Consider the following 22377-nt stretch of genomic DNA (forward strand, 5'->3'; position numbering starts at 1 on the left):
GTGGGGTCATGTGACGTCACGCGTCCCCGGAGTGATATTTGACGCAGCTGGCAGGTAGGAGAAAGTGCGCGAGACCGGGGGAAGCCAGGCAGGGGGGCGCAGCTTCAAAAGTTTGCGCTCCCCTGTAGTAGGTGACGCTTGATCCATTTTGAAGTCTAAAAACTACAACTCCCATGATCCCCTTAGTGTGAGCATGCGCAGTAGGACACAGAGCTGTGACCTGGATGTAGTCAGTGTCTCTACTTCCGGGAAAGTGAACCTGAGCTCCGACTGCAGCAGACAGAAGAGCTCAGAGCGCAGCGCGCAGAGCACAGGCGCCTCGTGGTAGGTGTACATATGTATGTGTACGCACACGTACACCCTCCGAAGGGTTAAAATTACCGTTTTACTTATTTGTGTATTGTGAAAGAAATCCTGTTCTGTATTTCTCCAGGAACATTTGTGTGTTTGACTAATGAGGACTTTATAATTACTTTGTTTTGTATGGAAGTGTTATGTTTTTTTTTGTTTGCTAGACAAGTTTTTTAACTTGACAATTGGCTACATTTAACCTATTAAATATGCCGATGTTGTTGGTTCACGTTCTTCCTAGGAGGGACTGTACCTTTAAATACCATTTTCCTTCTCTGCTTCAGTTTAAATAAATCCTGAGATTACAAACCCATAAGAGTTTGTACAATCCGCCTTTTCTCCTTGCTAGCTCTCCTAACAAAGCCACGTGACGTGGGGAGGAGGAGGAGGAGCTAAGCACAGAGCACAGTGACTCCTCCAGAGCTCCGCCCATTAGCTGCAGCACTGGCTGGGAGGCAGACACGGACACCGGATGCCTGGTCTGCTGACGTCACAGTGTAGAGGGGAAACACACCCTGCGGAGGACAGCAAACAGCCGGCACCCGTGTAGCAGATTAGCAGCCCCCGTCAATCACCGGAGGTAGCGGGACTTCCAACGGATTACTGCCCGGGGCAGCTGAGCAGTCCGGGGGAAACCCCAGAAGACAGCACCGTCCTCACAGTCTCCACGCCAGCAGCAGACGTGCAGAGGGAGTGAGATTCACACTCTCCAGGCAATTATTCCTTCTATCAATATTCATTACTTATTACTTTACCTTCTTTGTATTTAGCTATTTGTGTGAGGGTTGGAGCATTGTATTTTTATTGTTTTTGGTCACATAAAGTGCTGCATAAAGTTTACAAACTTTCCATTGCGCCCTTTACATTTCTGTTTCCCAGCTCTCCTAAGCGCTCCTTTTCCTCTCACCCCTCACAAGTCTTTCCCCGTCTTAGGAGCGCAGGGTCATATTTCTCTAAGCCTTATTTAACCAGAGCAGCTGGTGACATTATGGATAACTTTGGTTGCTGTCACCTACACTAGTTTACTGGGCAGCTAATGCCACATCTATATTCTCCAGACTATTACTCTGTGACCATTACCAACACTTATTGTCTTTCCAAATCCTTGCAAAACCTCCCGAAACAGAAATATTCATTTAATTTATCCCCCAAACAGCTTGTCAAATTATTTCCCCAATACCCCCTCAGGAGAAGAGTTACCCGTCTCACATGGTTTCTCTTACTGTGTTTTTATTACTGTTTGTGTTCTGTATCCCCCTTCCCCCCCACACCCTTTATTTGCCTCCCAGGTACTGATCTGCAGATGGTTATTTTTCCTTATCCACTTTGCCTCCTCTGTTTACCAAACACTAGATTCACTAAAGTGCAATAGCCTCAATTGCACTTTAACAGCCACTCCAGTAAATGGCAATGAGCATGTGATCACAGCAGCTCTTTGCTCCTCTCCCCTCACTCCTGTCTTCTCCTCACAGCCTTGTTCCGCGCTGTTGCTGCCCTTATGTAGCCTTAGGACGCAGCCAGAGTGCCCGCGAGCGCTTGACGTCGTGCGCTGAAGAAGCAGGGGCAATAACTTGCCTGCAGGGTTGTGCAATGGGGGGGTCCCCTTGACGTAAAATGTATTTGATTCCTCACGTGTCACATGTCCGCGAGCATTGCCTTACGGCATTTTGATCGTGCCACGCGTATGGTCTCTTGCGGGCACTGTGGCCACGGCCTTACACGGCCTGTTCAAACAATGTTCAGACAAAAAGAGCTGAGGAGACAATAGGAAAAAAGATGGAAGTAAAACTGCATGTGCGCTCTCACCTTTTTATTCTCCTGCTTTAATAGTGTGATGCCCTCCTTCTCTAAATCAGAGACATCAAGGCCATGCTGCCTTCCTCAGAGGTGTGCTTGGCATGATACCTTTTCATAAGAAACACAGAATAACGGCGCCCAGATTGATATCACCTGAGTGATTAACCCTAGATTGTCCAGCCCTCACAGGCCAAGTAAATCTAAAGGTGGCTTGCTTGATTGCACCCCACATGCTATGAGCCATCAAGCAAGCCACCTTTGGATTTACTTGGACTGTGAGGGCTGGACAATCTAGGGTTAATCACTCAGGTGATACCAATCTGGGCGCCGTTATTCTGTGTTTCTTGTGACTGTGTTGTGATCTGTGTGGGTCACTTATATCAGGCTGCCTAGTCCTTTATTTAAGGATTTTTTGGAAGTATTTTTAGTAATTTGTCACTAAATACATTTAAACATTAGCGCTTTTCATACACCTTTCCCCTTTTTACATGATACCTTTTCATACTGACTCCTTTTAAGCTTTAAACAGCATTTCTGTGTTTGATCATATATGTTCATGACCCTGCACTTGAGCATAATGTTACACTTTTCTTACATGGACTGGTTACACTTTTGTAGTTTTAGTTTTCTTATTCAAGCCCAAACCAACATTGTTACCTCATTAGACTGTGGCTCAAGGCTTTTTCTATAGTCCAGTTTCCAAATCAGTCCAGGGCCAGTTATACGCTCAGGTTGCTAAAGGACACATTCCTGCTACACCTTGTTACATCAACCCCACTATCTGTTTCTGTTAAGTTCCACCGGAAGAAAACTCACTTGTGTCATCGTGTCGGGGACTTTTTAATTACAAGTGTTTTTTTTGTTTTTTTTAAGTAGTAAGAAAGTATTCACTGGTGTGGCCTGTGGCTCCCATTCCTTTCAAACTGTGGGTACATACAAGTGAGCCATCGTATATACATTACTCTCCATTAACTACTGTTCACCTCAAAAACTGTAGAGAAGAAAGACAAGGCAAGTCACATTATTAACAACTTGTATCTTTTTTCAGCTCTTTATAAAATAGACATTACTTTGAGACCTCACTAACTGTCCCAATTTTAGGTTTGTAAATTGTGTGAGAAACGAGGAAGAACAGAACCTTGTGGCGTTGCAGGACCACAGGGAAATCTACTACAGAACCTGCACAGACCTCCCCTCACACACAGAGCTCCTGGTCTGGTATGGAGATGAATATGGGAAAGAGCTTGGTATCAAGGGGATACGCTGTGGAAAAATAACGCGTCAGCACTAGGTAATCAGGAATGTGTGTGTTGTGTGGTTTTTACATCTCTATTGTCTTATTACTGAAGTTAAATTGCAAATATTGATAGATCTGCATACACCATTACTGGTCAACTAGAACTTAAAATCACTAAACCTGACTTGAGTCAAAGGGCCAGATACATCAAGTTGCAGTAACCAAAAATCCCGTATTACCGCCCATAAAATCTGCCATACATCAAGTTCCGATATTCATCAGAACTGGATGAACGGCAGAAATACCGCAAATATTTTATAACCTACTCCAGGATGGTGTTAGCCTTGTCTTTCCTATGTATATAATGGCCCATATACTGCCCATTATATACATAGGCAAGATAAGAGAGAGGAAGAAGGAGCGGCTCAGTGAGTAAAAACACTGACTCTGACATGTAAAAATAGCAGTGCTATACAAGAACAAACTATTATTATTTTTATTATTAGTAGTTAAACCAACATGGAATAGATGATAAAATAGTTATTAAAATACATTATAGTACATATTAACCCCTTAGTAGTCCACGGGTCAACTAGTCATTGGTTTCCATGACAAGCTGACCACACAGGATAATATAAACACTACACTACACTCCTACTCCCCTTTGCCACCTTTGTGGCTAGTAAAGCATGGTTAGTTCTTGGTTTGTCCCGCAGGCATAAACAAAACACTATGGCTCAGATACATACAATTCTGTTAAAGTTGAGTTAATATCACACCGGGGAAATAATAAACCAACGGGTGTTATTACTGCAATTTTTATGTGGTATATAGCAAGATTGTGGTTATAATTTACTGGGTGCGATTTGGGCCATTATCGCTATATGGGAATTAAAGCTACCGTTAATAATGTTACATACTGCATTGGGTTAATATTTTTATCATAGTTACATAGTTACATAGTAGATGAGGTTGAAAAAAGACGTAGGTCCATCAAGTTCAACCTATGCTAAATTTAGACAACAGATACTTTATTCTATATCTATACTTACTTATTGATCCAGAGGAAGGCAAACAAAAAACCCCATTAAGGGGAAAAATAAATTCCTTCCTGACTCCAAGAATTGGCAATCGGATTAATCCCTGGATCAACATCCTTCCCATGTATACACTGGCGACACACTTTATTCGAGCTCGGCTAGTCCCACGAATTCGGGTATTCCCGGGTGTATTGAGGTTTGTGACTGTTTTCTGCCCGAGTGCATTGAGGTATTTTCCAGGCAGGGATTTAAGCATTTTATTCCCGCTGGCTGCAATACTGCACAGTATATATATATATATACTGCATTACAATTCATGAATTTATGCCATCTGGTAGACACGCGAAGCATTGCAGCCTATTAAATCCTAATCATTATCATTTAACAGATCAGCCGCCCGTCAGCCAGGCATGAACCCAGGCTGGGAAGGCAAACGCAACGGGGCTTGTCAGAGGTGAGGAGCGGCGCATTCCAGGTATCTGCCAGGTACATACTGGGTATTTGCTCGAATAAAGTGTGTCGGTGCAGTACTTATTTGGTATATCCCTGTATACCTTTCCTATCTAAAAAGATGTCCAACCTTTTTTTGAACAAATCTATTGTATCTGCCATCACAGTCTCCATGGGTAATGAATTCCACATTTTAACTGCCCTTACTGGAAAGAACCCTTTCCTTTGTTGCTGGTGAAATTTCCTTTCCTCCAACCTTAAGGGATGGCCCCGAGTCCTTTGTACTGCCCGTGGGATGAATAGTTCTTTTGAAAGCTCCTTGTATTGTCCCTGAATATATTTGTATATAGTTATCCTATCCCCTCTTAGACACCTCTTTTCTAATGTAAATAAATCTAATTTAGCTAGCCTCTCCTCATAAGTTAGAATGTCCATCCCCTTTATTAATTTTGTGGCTCTTCTCTGCACTCTCTCTAGTTCCATAATGTATTTTCTTAGGATTGGTGCCCAAAATTGTACTCCATATTCAAGGTGTGGTGCGGCCCGCAATGAGATTTAAAAAAAAAAAAAAATTGCCCCGATTCCCCGCGGTCCCGGGGGTGATGTGAGGTGCATTGAGGTGAGGTACAGGGGAGGTGAGGTGCAGGGGCTGAGGTGCAGGGGTGATTGGAGGTGCAGGGGGTGAGGTGCAGGGGTGATTGGAGGTGCAGGGGGGGGTGATTGGAGTTGCAGGGGGGGTGATTGGAGGTAAGGGGGGGTGATTGGAGGTGAAGGGGGGTGATTGGAGGTGAAGGGTGGGGGTGATTGGAGGTGTAGGGGGGGTGATTGGAGGTGCGGGGGATGATTGGAGGTGCGGGGGATGATTGGAGGTGCAGGGGGTGATTGGAGGTGCAGGGGGGGGTCACTGGAGGTGCAGGGGGGGTTACTGGAGGTGCAGGGGGGGGTCATTGGAGGTGCGGGGGGGTCATTGGAGTTGCAGGGGGGGTCATTGGAGGTGCAGGGGAGGGTGGTTGGAGGTGCAAGGGGGGAGAATGATGTGAGGTGCAGGGGGGAGAGTGATGTGAGGTGCAGGGGGGAGAGTGGTGTGAGGTGCAGGGGGGGAGAGTGATGTGAGGTGCAGGGGGGGAGAGTGATGTGAGGTGCAGGGGGGGAGAATGATGTGAGGTGCAGGGGGGGAGAACGTGAGGTGCAGGGGGGTGAAGGATGTGAGGTGCAGGGGGGGTGAAGGATGTGAGGTGCAGGGGGGTGGGATGTGTGTGCTGTGCAGGGGGGTATTGTGTGTTTGATGTGGAGAGGGAGTATTATGTGTGTGGGTTAGGGGGAGAGATGGGGGTATGAGAGATAGATGGGGAGTATCGCAAAGGTTGATAGTGATGGGTTCTGGGGGAGATATGAGGATGATGAGGATGATGAGGATGATGATGATGATTTAACCCGTGCGGCCCAAATTTTTTTTCCTTGGAGCAGTTCGGCCCTTCACGCTTTCCGAGTTGTGCAGGCCTGCTGTATACCTTTCCCATCTAAAAAGATGTCCAACCTTTTTTTGAACAAATCTATTGTATCTGCCATCACAGTCTCCATGGGTAATGAATTCCACATTTTAACTGCCCTTTCCTCCAACCTTAAGGGATGGCCCCGAGTCCTTTGTACTGCCCGTGGGATGAATAGTTCTTTTGAAAGCTCATTGTATTGTCCCTGAATATATTTGTATATAGTTATCATATACCCTCTTAGACGCCTCTTTTGTAATGTAAATAAATCTAATTTAGCTAGCCTCTCTGTAGACGGACGTTCACAGAGGTACACAATGGGAGACTTTATAAGGTGAAATTATAATAGGCTTTATTGTGCCTTTTCCTTTTCATCAGGAAATTATCCAAACACAGGGGGGGAACAAAGCTTCTATCCACTTGGGAGTATTTATAGTGAAATCCTATGCAATTAATTCACACCTCCGTTAGTTAAGCATTTCTCCCAGCCCCAAACACATAGCATGCAATAAGCAGATATAAGCAGTCTTTTAAGAATGTAATTCTTATCTGTTAGCTGCTGTAGAGTAAGCTTCTCTGCTCTCCTGGAACCGCACCCATGCGTGCACAGAAAATATCAGCATCCAAGTTTAGAAGTCTTATTTGGTGTCTTGCAATCAGCTATGCTGGGCAGAGCTCAAGACCGGTCAGCTCCAGAGATGTGTGTTCTCTTGGTCAGTCTCTCCTGTGAGACTCAAGAACACTGCTCTGTCTCTCCAAAGTTCAGCTCTCAGTCAGAGCTAAGGAGTCCCTTCCTGTCTGAACAGACAGGCTTTTGTAAGCAATCTCAATCAGGCAGGTGGTGTTTAGTAATTAACTACCATAAGTTAACCACCACACTGCTAGATTAAAGGCACATTACTGAACAGGGATAAGTCCCCTGTTACACTCTCCTCATAAGTTAGAATGTCCATCCCCTTTATTAATTTTGTGGCTCTTCTCTGCACTCTCTCTAGTTCCATAATGTCTTTTCTTAGGATTGGTGCCCAAAATTGTACTCCATATTCAAGGTGTGGTCTTACTAATGCTTTGTAAAGGGGCATGATTATGTTTACTTCCCTTCCATCCATTGCCCGTTTGATGCAAGATAAGATCTTGTTTGCCTTTGCAGCTACTGCATGACATTGGGCACTATTGCTAAGCCTGCTGTCTACAAGCACAACTAAATCCTTCTCCATCAAGGATTCCCCCAATATATCTCCATTTAATTTGTAAGTCGTCTTTTTATTCTTGCATCCCAAATGCATAACCTTACATTTATCTGTATTAAACCTCATCTGCCATTTACCTGCCCATGTTTCCAGTCTCTCCAAGTCCTTCTGAAGAGAAATTACATCCTGCTCTGATTCTATTACCTTACACAATTTAGTATCATCAGCAAAGATGGAGACTTTGCTCTCGATCCCAACCTCAAGGTCATTAATAAACAAGTTAAAAAGCAGGGGTCCCAGTACCGATCCCTGAGGTACTCCACTCACGACTTTAGCCCAACCTGAAAAAGTTCCATTTATGACAACCCTCTGTTGTCTGTCCTTTAACCAGTTTTCAATCCAGGTGCATATATTATTACTGAGTCCAATTTTCTTTATTTTGTACACCAACCTCTTGTGTGAAACCATATCAAAAACCTTTGCAAAATCTAAGTAAACCACATCCACTGCATTCCCTTGTCTAAATTCCTACTTACCTCCTCAAAGAAACAAATAAGGTTAGTTTGGCATGATCTATCCTTCATAAATCCATGCTGACTATTACTAATAATTTTGTTTTCCATTAGGTATTCCTGAATATTATCCCGTATTAAACCTTCAAGTAGTTTCCCTACTATTGATGTCAGGCTTACAGATCTGTAATTTCCCGGTTGTGATCTAGCTCCCCTTTTAAATATAGGCACCACATCTGCTTTACGCCAATCTTGTGGTACTGAGCCTGTGGAAATGGAGTCCTTGAATATTAAATATAAGGGTTTTGCTATTACTGAGCTTAACTCCTTGAGAACTCTTGGATGTATGCCATCGGGGCCATGTGCCTTATTTACTTTAATTTTTTCAAGTCGCTTATGAACTTCTTCCTCAGTTAACAAATTGTTCATTAATATGGAGGTTGTGGCTTCCTCCTGCGGCACTACTATTGAACTTGATTCTTCCCTGGTAAAAACAGAGGCAAAGAATTTGTTTAATAGCTCAGCATTTTCCTTATCTCCAATAATTACCTACTCATCTCACACTGAAAGGGTCCTACACTGGCGACACACTTTATTCGAGCTCGGCTAGTCCCACGAATTCGGGTATACCCGGGTGTATTGAGGTTTGTGACTGTTTTCTGCCCGAGTGCATTGGGTTATTTTCCAGGAAGGGATTGAAGCATTTTATTCCCGCTGGCTGCAATACTGCACAGTATATATATATATACTGCATTACAATTCATGAATTTATGCCATCTGGTAGACACGCGAAGCATTGCAGCCTATTAAATCCTAATCATTATCATTTAACAGATCAGCCACCCGTCAGCCAGGCATGAACCCAGGCTGGGAAGGCAAACGCAACGGGGCTTGTCAGAGGTGAGGAGCGGCGCATTCCAGGTATCTGCCAGGTACATACTGGGTATTTGCTCGAATAAAGTGTGTCGGTGCAGTATATTTTCTTTTCTCATTTTTTTGTTATTAAGGTACTTAAAGAACTTTTTAGGGTTGACCTTAATTTCTATTGCAATCCTTTTTTCATTATCCATTTTTGCTAATTTGATTGCCGTTTTGCAATTTTTGTTACATTCCTTATAATTCTGATACGATGTCTCTTTCCCTATTTCCCTACTGACTTAAAGAATCTAAACGCCTTCCTCTTCTTGTCCATTTCCTCCCCTACCTGTTTACTTAGCCACATTGGTTTTGACTTATTTCTTTTATACTTATTACCCAAGGGTATACACTGGTAAGTGTGCTTTTCTAACAATGTTTTAAAGACTGCCCATTTATCTTCTACATTTTTCCCTGCAAAAACATCATCCCATTGTATTACTACTAGATTAGACCCCAGGTTATTAAAATCTGCCTTTCTAAAGTTTAAAGTCTTTGTTGAACACAAGTGATCTGTTTTTTGATCATTTATTTCAAATGAGACCATGTTATGATCACTGTTACCCAAATGTTCCAGGACTTGAATATTTGTTATTACTTCTACATTGTTTTATATGACCAAATCCAGTATTGCCCCTCTCCTGGTTGGTTCCTCAATAATTTGGGTCATATAATTGTCTTTAAGCACCCCCAAAAACCTGTTTCCTTTTGTTGTAATGCTAATCTCATTGCCCCAGTCTATGTCTGGATAATTAAAATCCCCCATTATGCAAACATGACCCAGTTTTGATGCATTCTCCATTTGCAAAAGTATTTTAGCTTCCTCAATCTCACAGATATTTGGTGGTTTATAGCATATTCCCACAAACATTTTCTTTATACTTTTACCTCCACTGCTAATTTCTATCCACAAAGTCTCTACATTTTCATCATTCCCTTCATAGACATTGTCATGATAATGTCATGAGATATTGGGTATTTTTAATCCCTTTGGTGCTTGAGGGGTTAATGAGCTACATTTGTTTAACAAAATACCAAATGCTGGGTTTGAAACTGATCAGGACTGTTTCTGTCTGCTCTGAATTTCAAAGGAACTTACTTGGGGCGGGGTTCCATCCTGGATAGCCCACTCAAGGTGTCAATTGTTTTAATCAAAGAAGAGCAGCTTCAAAGTATTCTGTAGAAAGGGATGGGCTTATGAAGGTGCCTTAAGAAAGTATTGTATCTAAGTCTAGGGGAGATTGTTACAAGTCAGATCTGACCAGGGGTATGCTTGGAAAGCAGGGCAGACCTCATCTTCTGAACCAGTGCCTCTCTGGGAAAATCCATGGCATGTGGTAATGTACTGTATAGGATTTTTTGTTTTACCCCTTTTATTTTAAGAAGCTGTTCTGCCTTGAGAAAAGCGTAAATAAAAAACACAGTCTGAGGTTATTTTGAAACAGAATAACACGTGAATTTATTCAAGTCAAGTGCACAACGGAGACAGCTTTTGAAAAAAAAGCTCTCTCTCAACAATAAACATGGTATGCCATATATTTATACCCTAAATACTTAAAAGTGTCCTCCCTCAATGGGGGCTTGCGAGTCACTAATATTACCTCATTTTGTAATACATAACAATACTGAATAACTGTATGTAAGCTAAAAATCATTATGGGGTTAAATGTGATGTCAGTTCTGTCACTTGGCACATTGTATGGGAAACAGTTTCACTGCAAGAATCTAAGCTTATCTCACGGGTTCTCACAACTTCTAGCCTGTTTACACTTTTAATTTGAAGCTATTTTGGATGAGGAAAGATCAATAAAGTCAGCTAAGAGCGAAAACATTCCATTCTCTGCTTCACACATTTGTTTATACAGAAATGAAACACAGAAATTAAGACTCACAGAGACAAGACAAGATGGCGGATTGAAATATTCACACAAAATGGCTTCATCCTAAATGCTGTTATGTTGTTATGCCAGACCCCCTTATGTCTCAACTTTGTCAGTTCCTCCTCTGATTCTTTAAAACATTGTTTTTTGAGAATTATTGGTATGATTTTAGTCCAGAAACATGTTGGGAGGCACAAGGGTGCTCCATCATCTCATAATGCTGCTTGAGGGTGTAGGACAGTGCACGAGGGTGCCTGCCAAATGTAGTCATAGTCTCGTATGGCGTTATAGCCAAATTCTTTTCCAGAGTTAGAACATTGTACTTGGCATCTTCTTTCTTCAAGGGATTGCTGTAAATTGGTTCTGCAAACAATGGCATTATGTCTTCAGATGGGGTGGCACATTTGTGGATCATGCCTTTGACAAACGTAACACAAACATAGATGACAACGAGTATCACAATCGCACACATTACCGCATTCAAAAATTTCGCTCCTAGTGATCCTACCAATCCAGTCAGCCCCAAAGGGTCCAAGTCTGTGTCACCTTCCTTCCTAAGTCTTTCTTGAATTTCTTCTATCTTGTCTAACTCATGCTGTACCTTGCCACTCTGATCTTGGATGAAAACACAACATTGTTCTTTAATTAGGGCACATACACCTCCTTTTGATGCTAAAATGTAATCTAAAGCCATTCTGTTTTGTAAGGCCATAAGCCTGATCTGAACCTGTTCTTGGTTTAGTGATGCAATAGCTGTAGTGGTGTGATTGAGGACATCATCTAACACATCTGTTAATGTATTAAGCTTGTCATATAGTAACCCAACTCCTACATTTAGAACTAAACTAACCCAAAATTGTTCTTTCCATAAACTACTTTTCAGTCCTGCAATATTTGGTGTTTTTCTCTTGTTTCTGGTTGTTGGAGGCACTTGACCCATAAATGATTGGTGTTGCTAGTGTGTAAAAATGGATACAAAAATGCTAGACCTTTCTGCTGCTAGCTAAAGAAAATGGCATCTATCTCTACCATCATATATTTGGAGAATTAGCACAACATTCTATTACTGAGAATTTGTGATGTTTGTGGGTGAGATGGTGAATTAGTGTAGTGTTACCTTAACCATGGTGATAGATATCTGCGATGTATAAGGAACACAGGCAGATGAGTATTGTTGACAAAGCTCCGCAGAGCATCATCATGACAATCCTGTCATCTCTCTGTGGGTTATACCTTCGCAGACCCAATGGTGCAAACATCTTAAAATTCTAACTTATACTGTACACACTATAAAAGAATAAAAATATTGAGTCTTTGAAAAAATGAAATATTCAGAGTCTTAAAAAAATTAAATGTTCCTGATAAGATCAGGCCTCAGCCTGGTGTCTTATTTTCCTCGTTGGTTAACGGTTAGAGTTTTGACTCGGCAAGACGTTAACTTGATGCGGCTGTGCTTTAGATGACTTTGGTGGAGCTGGAATGAGTTTTATGTGAGTCACGTGGATCCAGGAATCTTTGACACTTTAATTGCTGTATTGGTGGTTAGTATGGGCTCTTTCATCTGGGATGAAGTGCATGCTTGTTTAGGAACTACTTGATCTTTAACTCCGTCTCGTGCAGGTGCACTTTTATCATACCTTATGCCTAGAGAGACTCAAAAAATATATTAGTGGCATACAATACTTATTAATTGTTTTATTACCAATAGATGGTCCTTCATTTGTTCTTTTGAACTACTGATAGTCATAAGTCATCCCATTAGTGTCTATTAGGGAGATAATTTATACCTAGGAATAAATTCTTGTATCAATGTGTTTACTACTGTCTTAACATCTGCATATAGACAGAGGTATCTCCTATTAATGCTCCTCATATTTAAAACTAAGCAGCTAATGTTGACTTGACTGTACTACAATCTAAATTCCTAAAACTTTGGGCCTCAGCCATTGTCAAACCAATTGCTTCCATAATCAACTCTATCCTGTCTGCAGGCCATATCCCTAAGACCTGGAAAACTACCAGAGCTGTCCCAATCTTCAAAAGTGGGGACAAAAACACTGTCTCAAACTACAGACCAATATCTCTTCTCCCAATACACACTTGCTCTCATTCATGCCTCATTGTCATCTCCTCCAATGCAAATGGTATCAACCTTTTCATAAAATACTAACTAACCTTAAAACTTGCCCCACAAATTAAACATCCCAATAGCCTGCACTCATGGCTATTATTCCACACACAGTCACTCCTACCACCCATTGTGGCCAAGCACTGCTATCTACAGCACTTATTCCCTCACCTGCTATCTGTGTAAATTACCCTCAAACCTTAGATTGTACGCTCTTAAGGGCAGGGATTTCCTTTCCTATTGTCTGATTTTGCTGCACCTACTATTCTATTATAATTCCCTCTACTGTATTCTTTGTGAAGTGCTGAGTACATTTTTTGACGCTATACATAAAGTCATACACTACAATACAATACTCTCCAAAGTCATGGACAAAAATGTGTTCACTCCCAATTAAACAATTACTATACTAAGACAAATGCCCCTAGCCAATTCCAGTCTGGCCTCCACCCCAAACACTCCATTGTAACTATTCTGCTAAAAATGTGAAATGCCTTGCATATAATATATACCCTGCTCACTTATGTAACTGCATTTGCAACTATGTATCACCTGTCTTTTAACTCTATACCTAGAACATATCCAAAAATGAGAGGTGACTCCCAATGCACCACTTTGGCAAAACATTCTACAAATATTTTAACAATAGCTACTGCTTATAATAAAATAGAACACCTATGGAAAAAATAAATGGTTAAAAGTTCTAAAATACATCACATATTCAGATAATAGTCAAATGCTTTTGTATAGGACTTCACACTAAATTTCTTGTAATATAAGCTCTTTGCACAGTGCCGTACACACTGACAGCGTTATTTTTTTTAAAGACACTCAGAGAAAAATTTCAGAGCTTGTTTATCTTGGGCAATTTGCCCGCCCGGGCGTTTCGCCAAAAGGCCTTGAGAGTGCCGAGCACATAACAAAACAGTTTCTCAGTCTTCTAAATATTAATTACTGGATTGTAATAAAAATGGAGTTCTCTCCACAGCAATAAAAACGAAAAAATTTATGGCCTCTCTAAAAATAAAAATGTGGCCTCTCAAAAATAAAAATGTTGCGCCTCAAAAAATAAAAATGTGGCCTCTCAAAAATAAAAATGTGGCCTCTCAAAAATAAAAATGTGGCCTCTCAAAAATAAAAATGGGACAATTAACTAAACTGATGTTAGATCAACTTATGAACACACCATATATAATTTAAACAATACATGCGAGCTTAAAAATCTCTTTGCAACATATCCTAATCCTATAGAAATGCAATTGACGTGTTTTTACTGGTTTACACACAATACAGAAACCACAATACAGACACACAAAGAACATAGACACAAACTTCTCTCCTATACAGCGAATCAACTTCTCATAAATAACCTGCTTTAAAAACTAATATTTTTTTTTATGCTCCGGAGCTTTTGAGTTAACTTTTCGTATCTTTTGCACATTCCTTTTGGAGAAAAAAGGGAGGGGTTTGTGCGGTCTGTGCTGCTGTTATTCTGATTCTCTTTCTAGTTGCCATTAGAACAGAAGGAAAAATAATATTTTCTGGTTTAAAAGACCTATTCGTGTGGCCAGTACAAACAAACCTTTTAAATTCCATTCTTTTTCTTCTACTCTCTCTCTCTTAGGGCTGCTCTGCAATTACTGGCAACATGTCCTACCTTTTTACACTTATAACACTTTCTGTCCCTTCCAAACAATATACACACAGTCTCTAATTGTATCCCAATTTCTGCATATAAACCTTTCATAAAAATAACCCTCAATATCTACTTCCTCAACACCATCGTATGCCTTGATTATCTATCAGCAAATTCACTTGCTATTTCTTTCCTATTCACTTTATTTTTCACTTGTTATTATATTAACTTCTGTCCTGGCAATGGTAAAATAAATGCAGCGGGACCCTCCTGTCCCTCAACAGAATTCTTGTGACCCATATTAATACTTTTTTCCCTGTGGGATTTAAAAACACACGAGACGGCACTCCCTGAGCTTATCAATCCCACAGAAAAAGACCCCTCTTTCATTTAAACATCTGCGCAATTAGTTGATAATAGTACAAACAAAACAGTGCCATTCACTGGCCAACAAAATATATTTATATTGTCTCTTTTCGTTCTCTGTATTCATTCTTTATTATTTTCGTCTGCAGACACACAATCCTTTGAGAATTTTTGGTTTCCCATTATTCCCCTGTTACAGAAATCAAATTTAATTGACCTGTACAATACGTCTTCGGCTACAGAAATCAAATTTAATTGACCTGTACAATACTTCTTCGGCTACAATAATCAAATTGTTAATTGTCAATGTACAATACTTCGGCTACAGCAATCAACTGTTAATTGACCTGTACAATTTAGCGTTACAATAATCAGCGCAAGCTGATTACGTACAACTCTTTTGGCATGTTATTGTTCTGAATAGTGTAAATATGCGAATAAGGACCTGTCACAAGACTTTTCCCCAATCACATTTTCTCACCATAACTATACCAAAGAAAAACTTGAATAACTTCAGCGGGTCCAACCCAGTCCTGATAAACCTTATACTTTTATAACATGGATACAGATAAGACTTTCTAACCAGATATCCATGAACTTACTTGGTATGTTAAATGACAAAACAGAGCAAATGTACAATCAGGGACTCGTCCTGCTCAGACAACAAAAATATTTATAACAACCCAGGACGGTCTGAAAACAATCTTTTTAAGCATACAAACACTCACCTTCATCACCAAAACACCAAAACTTTTAACGGGACTCTTACCTTAGCCCCTAACAACTCTTAACAAATCTTACACTTTAAAATGAATACAGGAACAGAAAATAATAAATTCACGTGAAACTGCTAGAGATTCTTACTCGTCACATCAGATAAGACACCGTTCAAAAATCAGCTCCACTCACCACTCAAAAACAGTTTATACAGGCTGTTTGTCTTAAAAATGCAGGTAGCCTTACCTTGATTCATATGTGAACACTCAGGTTTGAGTGATGGAGGAGTGATTCATCCGGGTGCTCGATTCCGATGATATTGAATCCCTATCCGGAATGCACCATCTGAGAAAAGCGTAAATAAAAAACACAGTCTGAGGTTATTTTGAAACAGAATAACACGTGAATTTATTCAAGTCAAGTGCACAACGGAGACAGCTTTTGGAAAAAAAAGCTCTCTCTCAACAATAAACATGGTATGCCATATATTTATACCCTAAATACTTAAAAGTGTCCTCCCTCAATGGGGGCTTGCGCGTCACTAATATTACCTCATTTTGTAATACATAACAATACTAAAGCTGATGTCATTTTGTAATACATAATAATACTGAATAACTGTATGTAAGCTAAAAATCATTATGGGGTTAAATGTGATGTCAGTTCTGTCACTTGGCACATTGTATGGGAAACAGTTTCACTGCAAGAATCTAAGCTTATCTCATGGGTTCTAGCCTGTTTACACTTTTAATTTGAAGCTGATTGGATGAGGAAAGATCAATAAAGTCAGCTAAGAGCGAAAACATTCCATTCTCTGCTTCACACATTTGTTTATACAGAAATGAAACACAGAAATTAAGACTCACAGAGACAAGACAAGATGACGGATTGAAATATTCACACAAAATGGCTTCATCCTAAATGCTGTTATGTTGTTATGCCAGAACCCCTAATGTCTCAACTTTGTCAGCCTTATATTGTAATTGTATGTTTATTTTGTAATACCTTTTCTGTAATTCAAGCACTGTATTTTTATATATATTAAACCATTTAATAAGTAATGCTTTGGGCTCTGAATGAACTTGGTGCACGCTGGAGAGAATAACGTGCTAAATTCAGGCACATGTTACTACAACGGATTTTGTGTTAACGTGCATAGTTTTTCCTATAATAAACAGGGACCTGAGGCCCAGGCGGATATTTTAGTCTAAGATCTTTTATCATATCTGCATAACCTCAGGTGGTGGCAGTGGATGGTTATGATGTGCAATTGAGTAGGGGGTTAATGCTAACTCGCTGGTTTCTTGCAGAGGAGAAAGGGGGTTTGCTAGAGGCTGGACGAGCGCACCCGTCGCGCGCCGGAGCGGTTGGCGGAGTCAGAGCCCAAGGGTCAGACCATGCAAGATCTGCGCGGGTGTGCGTGACTGGGCCATGAGATTGCGCATTCTGGATGTCTGTCGCAGAAGGGTCTTTAAGGTGAGGAGATGGTCTGCGGCCGCCAGGATGGCAATTCCTCACACACAGATGACACAGGGAGCAGAATCTCACTGTGTAATTCCGACCGGTCGGTCATATAAATATATACAGGTGGGTACCCCTATGCACAGATATGGTTTACATGAAGCAGATGACACGGGTAATCACCATAGAAAACAGTCTCAATGCATATGTAGTGACACAACACTATACATGTACTACTCAGAAGTGACCCACTTAAACAGAGCTTCATACATGGAGATCAATAGCCGGCATAACTATTCCTATAGATACATGCCAGTCTTGTGATCAGAACAGACGGTGTGGTCAGAGTAGGCTTTGGTTAGATCAGTAATGAGATCTGTAGGCAGACTGGTATCTGGAAGCGGACACAAAAGTATAGTGAATTTGAAACAGAAGCTTTTTAATAGTTACTCACATATTTAATGATTAAGAACCGTAAAAAAATTGCCCATTTATTAGGTCTCACAAACATGGTGTGAGAGTGTTATTTGGGACATGCAGAATGTTTTTTTTTGCAGTTCAGCTCTGCTCAGACTCACGGGAGGCACTGTGTGAGGGAGCAGGGGGGGCTCTATGTGAGGGACCAGGGGGGGGGCTCTGTGTGAGGCAGGGGGGGGGCTCTACGGGTATGTGAAGGAGCAGGAGAGGCTCTGTATGAGGGAGCAGGGGAGGCTCTGTGTGAGGCAGCAGGGGGGCTCTGTGTGAGGGAGCAGGGGGGCTCTGTGTGAGCGAGCAGGGGGGCTCTGTGTGAGTGAGCAGGGGGGCTCTGTGTGAGGGAGCAGGGGGGAGAGAGAGAAAAGAGGGAGGCGAGAAGAGAGTGTATATTCATATCCAGGAACTGAAGCAGCTTTATGTGGAGAGAGCACATCGAGAGGTGATTCACTCATATACAGCAGGGCCCCGGGTATACGGCGGGTTCCGTTTCAGAGGCCCGCCGTATAGTGAAAATCGCCGGAAAGGGGATCCGCCGATTTTCACATCTGCGCATGCGCAAACCGGCATTTTAGCCGTTCTGCGCATGTGCAACCTATGGTATGCGCGCGCATCAACCTGTGGTCTGCGCATGCACACCGGGCGCACCCACCCGTTCTGCGCATGCGCGATTTACAAACCAACATGGCGGCCCCCTCCTCGGTGCCGCCGTATCAGCGGATCGCCGAGAAGCGAAGCGCCGAGAAGCGGGGACCTGCTGTATAGCGAATAGAGCTCTAAAGTGAAAGTAAGAGGTTTAGCTGTAATTGGAGTCAAACTGCCTGTATACTATATGGTACATGGGCAGGTGATCCTAGTTAAACAGACCCTCTGTCTTAGCTGTCAGCCCTGTATGCTTAATAAGGCTGCGCCCAGGCAGGGAACCGGCGTGCTCGTCCTCGGTGCCCTGCTAGGCCGGGCAATTTGTGGCCGGCTAGGTGCGCAATCGTCTGAGGGCGCGGCCACGACGTCACGGAGCTGGTTCGTCCTCATTGGGTGAACCGCTCACGTGACACACTTGCGAGCAGCAAAACCAAATTTGCTTGCTGTACAAGCGGCTAAGCGCCAAGTAGGCGCTTGCTCACCTTGGCCACATACATTACCACAATGTATTTCATCGCGGCCAGCGTGAGCGCGCCCGCTAATCGCCACCCTGGCCAAGGCCTTAGAGTTAATATAGCAGTCTCCAAATCACCTGAGCCACTCAAACCGTGTCAGACCCCTCTCGTAGCCAGTAAAATAGTAGATTAGATCCACACAGCAGAGGGAGATCGTGTCCAGAGGCGCGCTGTGAAAATGTCACATGAATGACACATTGATGTTTCAAGCTGCAGATCCAGGGATAGAGGAAACCCTGAGAGATAACGTCTAAAGATACAAATCAGGATTCTCATGCTCACACTGGGCCGTGTGAGTAAATATATTATATTTCCCCACCATCTCCATCCTACATACTTGTGTATATTATTACATACATGGACTGATTGATTGAACGTGTGCATATTTATACCTTTCTCCTTCCCATCCATTTAGTTTTCATATATTTGACTCTGTGCTCCCTAACTTTTCTTCACCCACGTCTGAGGATCCTGAAAAGATCCTACTGGGTTTGATCAGCGGACATTGGACTTTATTACACTGCACTAGACTATATGTACATGTAAGGGTAACATCACAGCAATATTACCCATACTTACCCTTGGTCTAGAGAGAGCGCCTTAGTTTTTTTCCTCAATACCCATCTACCCACCTGGAGTAGATTTTTGTCTCTACCATAGTCTGAATCAATCTTCCAATTTCACCTATTTCCACATAGTGTGGTTTTTCTCTGAGAGATACACGCAATGTGTACCCACAAGTTTGTGCCAACAGACTGAGTATACTTGACCCCCCGCTGGGATTGACATAGGAGTGCACCCACCAAAATGACATTACTCTCTCCTTTCCTCTCTCTTTTGACCATATCAGCTGCTTAGGAAGCTATTATCCTTAGGTAGCACCCTTACAGTATAGAGCGAGCGTGATCAGTTTTTTGCTCTGATTCACATCTGCCTGGTAACACAAAGCTAATTTTCCCGCCAAAACTAAACTAACCCAAATCAAAACCCAGAGGTGTACGAGGTGCTACCAGTCCCGTTAACCCCTCCCCCCCCTGTTCCCCCACAGTCCCGTGCCCCTCTCAGCTAAATGCTTTTCATTCTGGGTTATAGTTACAAATACAAAATAAAGTTCGGTGTATGCCTCCTGGACTCTTACCATAAGTTTTGACCTCATATTCCCATATGAACACCTCCCTCAGCCTGGCAATGTGCTTGTGGGGAGGTAACGCCAGCGCATGTGTAACAGGAATCTCTGCCATAGAGGTGTGCAAGTGTAACCATCAGTGGGAAAGGTCCCTGTGTGAGGTGGCACCACTTGTTGCATCATAACTGCATATGTATATGTCATTTATAAAGGGACACCTAACCCCCTCAGGTGCATTTTCATGTCTACGTATAACCTGTGAAATAGATGGTCAGCCCTTGCTGCTCTCTAGAGATATTAAATGAACATGAAATACATTATGTAAAGGCGGCTGCATTAATGTCCCTCACTGGGGACATTAGTCTGTCATTAGTTAGTCTGTGCCATTTGGTCGCGGCCGTTTCGCCGCGACTCACCACACCGCTGCCCACTTCGCCACTAAGGTAAGTGCCTAAACCCCCTACCCTAAAACCCATATATCCTAAGCACCCTCTTTAAAACCCCTTAAATTAACCCCATACCCAAAACATTATTAAAACTTACATAAGACGCGGCTCGTGGCGGAGGGTCCATCTGCGGCCTAATGCCGGCGGCCAATTGGTCGAGGCTAAACCATTCCAATTCACAGCTAAGTGAGGCTAAAGACCGCTTCAGCATAATGGGGAACGTACATTTTATTAGAACCAACATAATGGAAATATTAAACATTAAGAACATTTTTCTTTAAATAAAACTACAATAAGAATGACACAAATAACCTGCATTTAAAAAGTTAACTGTTTATCCTTTTAAAATGCTTGTTTTATGCACAAATAACTAAAGTCACTTTTCATTGTGATTTAGCGTAACACAGACACACGTGTGCACTTATATGTGAGTTTCTTAGACGCTGGTTATCCCTAAACATGCCTTGCCTTGCTTTAGAGAAAGGTCTCTCCCCTGTGTGAATCCAATTCAAGTTGGATAACTGACTTAATCCCATCCCACATTCCACACATACATGCGGTCTCTCCCCTGTGTGTGTCCTCTTGTGTGTGACTGAAGAAAAGAGAAAAAGATCCTCCCTGAATGCACTCGGATAAGCCAGTGATAGATGATATGAGTGTATATAAAAAACTATTTAATCAAAACCTTTTAGTCACAAGAGAAGGTTTAAAACAGAGTTGTATAGAGGGGCATGGTATATATAATATCCAAGGCCAGCCCCTAATAGGCAAACCAAACAAAATCGTCCTCACTTGAGAGGAGATATAGGTATGACAACACCTTAATGTGGAACTATGTCGCTCAGACAATCCCCATTACTATAATACCAGAATAGAAGGCCCATAAACCATATGGAAATCCTTTTGTCAATAATTCAATGAACCTAAAATGGTATAGGTCATTGAAGCTAAGTCTGGAGGGGTAATTATCTTACACCGAATGGACAGATGGTATATATCTGGATGATGTCCCTAGTCCACTTAAACGGTGTGTACAACAAATAAACAAAACATGATGAAAACAATAACAACGCAACAAAGATGATCATAAAAAATGGAAACTCAACCACCATATGCATGTAGTAGTGGGATGCGTAGCTGAATAGTGTGTGAGCTCAGCAAAGGGCAAGCACAAAATGTGCTAACGGAAACGCCCTGAGGCACGGTTCAAAGACCGTATCCAGTTATAGCCTCATGCATGTAGTAGTGGGATGCGTAGCTGAATCGTGTGTGCGCTCTGCAAAGGGCAAGCACAAAGTGTGCTACCGGAAAACGCCCTGAGGCACGGTTCAAAGACCGTATCCAGTTATAGCCTCTGTGTACTGATTGATGTTTAATGCAGAGATCAAAATCACAGGTAGCCTCTCTAGAGTCCGGTAATAATCACTAATCAGACTTAATAATTATAAGTTACTGATAGGTACATGGGGTAAGGAACAGCCTGACTCATAAATCATATTGAGTCTCCCTCTAAGCAAGTAAAATATCATGTATACATTGCTAGGGCTGATCATGGTCAGTGACCAGTACCCCTGATTACACCTCCCTCCCTTAATGCACAATATAATATCAGGACCTAAAAAGTGTCTAAGGTCCTAATAGGGGTGCTACTTAGCTCATGGGTGCATATAGAAGCCATTACACCATCGTGGGTAGAAGGGAACGGCTACAGGATACCATGGGAGGGGTGTTCCGGTCTCGAGGCGACAGCTACAGCCGAGGAGGCGCCATCTTGGATGCGGTGACGTCACCACGCTCGTAGTCACCTGACGCACGTTTCGCGCGGGATCGCGCTTTATCAAAGGTACGTGCACGCTCTTGGAGTGCACTTTAAGTAGCTTGTGGTTGCCACAGCGACCGCTGGGGGCGTGTCTCCCCTTCGTCGCTCGCTTGCCTGAACTGCTGCACTGTCTGCTACACAGCCGGCTCTAGATTAGTGAATCATATCATGACCTCCACGTATCTAGG

The 22377-nt window shown here is 42.2% G+C and overlaps 1 protein-coding gene across 1 annotated transcript in view; it reads left to right on the forward strand.

Moving 5' to 3' along the window:
- Positions 1-238: 238 nt before the first annotated feature.
- The window catches only part of LOC142485322 (uncharacterized), a 58618-nt gene continuing 36479 nt past the window's right edge, over positions 239-22377 (forward strand). The window contains 4 exon segments of the mRNA XM_075584371.1: positions 239-324; positions 701-1064; positions 3250-3439; positions 17020-17296. The gene's annotated coding sequence lies outside the window, so the exon portion shown is untranslated.

This window comes from Ascaphus truei, unplaced genomic scaffold (assembly GCF_040206685.1).
Source record: "Ascaphus truei isolate aAscTru1 unplaced genomic scaffold, aAscTru1.hap1 HAP1_SCAFFOLD_556, whole genome shotgun sequence".
Taxonomy (NCBI): Eukaryota; Metazoa; Chordata; class Amphibia; order Anura; family Ascaphidae; genus Ascaphus; species Ascaphus truei.